Below are 1855 nucleotides of genomic sequence, written 5' to 3'. Positions count from 1 at the left end.
CCCGACAACACAGCTCTCAGAGTCACTGGGGCACACAAAACCCCTCCACTACATTAAGGTGCCGGTTCATTGGAGGAGATTCACTGGTAAGAGGCCCTAGGGTAGACCCAGAACATGCTGGAGAGATTACATATCTCGTCTGGCTCCCCAGGAGTAGCTGGAAAGCGTTGCTGGGGAGAGGGATATCTGGAATACCCTACTTAGCCTCCTTGTAACCCGGCCTCGGATAAGCGGAAAATATCGGATGGATGGATGGAATAACTGGTTCCTGACCTTTGAGTTTGAAGAGAGGCTGAATATGAAACAGACAATAAGCCTCCGTGCTGCTTTTTACTGTTAACTAAAAAGTTTTCTGGCATGTTCGTGACTTTAAGCATGACACACCAGGACAAAAGAAAAACAGTAAGGCATACTCATCAACTGGCAATGGAAAAGGAGTCTGTCGCTTATATTAATGGGTTTTCACTATGGTAGAAACAAATGATTTGTTTTCCCCCTGGATGTCCTGTTGAAAGCCCACGTGATCCCTTAGTTTTCTTTTGTGTATACTTCTTTAAAGAAGATAACTTAAATGTACTTTTGCATAGACTTTTACAAACTCATCTGTAGTTCTGTTATGCCTCTGTGTGCTTACATTAACTTTAATGGTGTGCAGCAAGGTGTCTCTCAGAACTCTGAATGCATCCCCATCTTTGATGTGCGGTTTTTAATGTAGCTTCTCATGTGACCCTGCAGTGCCACTATGGGTGCATTTTTTCCTAAAATACTGTAGTGGTTACTTCACTGCACATTATGTTTTCAGGTCTGTGTTACTCAAATGTCAAAAATGGAAGACAACCAAAATCTTAACTGTAATGAGTATGATAATAGTGGTGACCATTGACTTTTACATCAATAACATATTTCTTTCTTTCAGTCTTTTCTAATTTCACGTAATTTTTTACTCCCAAATGTAACTCCAGCACCAAAACGCTAATGGTGCAACCAGGTTCTATCAGCCTTGTCAGCTTGTGAAGTCAAAATGGTGTGTTACGCATATCTGAGACCTTTACATTTTGAGGTCATATGACCTGAACGTGAAGGCGAGTACCTGATCAATGTGATTTGGTCCAGAACTATGACCCATTCTAATCTCCCATCTAATAATTTACCAGCGCGTATTAGATTTCCTAGCTGTTCATAAATATTTGGTTCTCCAGAATACATGAAGTCGTACGACTGAGAAGTAGAGCGAGTCGTCCTTCAATCAGAGGATTGACGGTTTGGTCCCTGGCTAGTCCAGACTAGACTAGAAAAGTACTATATAAGTTCAAGTAAATATACCATTTACCAAGTCCATTGAGGCCAATGGTTCATAAATGTCAATTGGTTTATGCTTTTGTGTTTGGACACAGTATGTTTTAAAGCACATATGTGTGCGTTGTTTTTAAATGGCATAATATCCATAGCCATTGTCAAGAGTCAAGTAAGTCATGAAAGGCTCAGTCCATTGAGGTCATACACACAAAGAATACTTAAGTGTAGACATGGGTTCATTCTTGTTTTCAGAGACTGCAGTATTTGGTGAATTACCTTGTGCAGAGGTTTAGATAGGTCTCTCAACTCTCCTAATAAGTTTTTGTCTGGGTTGAAAAGCAAAAAAGTTATTTGTATAAAACCCAAAACTGATAATTAATAAAAGCCTTACTGGCTTTCTTTTTTCTGATTAACACAATATCTGATTAATGTAATGCAAATGAATAGAAGAGAGGAAGTTTTGTTTCTGTTTGTTAAACATGATTTTGAAGTGAACCTGCTGAAGCATATAATATAATAACTCTCATAGACATCCCTTTGCTGAACTATGAGCCCACCT

This window comes from Anoplopoma fimbria, unplaced genomic scaffold, assembly GCF_027596085.1.
Source record: "Anoplopoma fimbria isolate UVic2021 breed Golden Eagle Sablefish unplaced genomic scaffold, Afim_UVic_2022 Un_contig_8332_pilon_pilon, whole genome shotgun sequence".
Taxonomy (NCBI): Eukaryota; Metazoa; Chordata; class Actinopteri; order Perciformes; family Anoplopomatidae; genus Anoplopoma; species Anoplopoma fimbria.
This window is presented reverse-complemented; position numbering follows the sequence as displayed.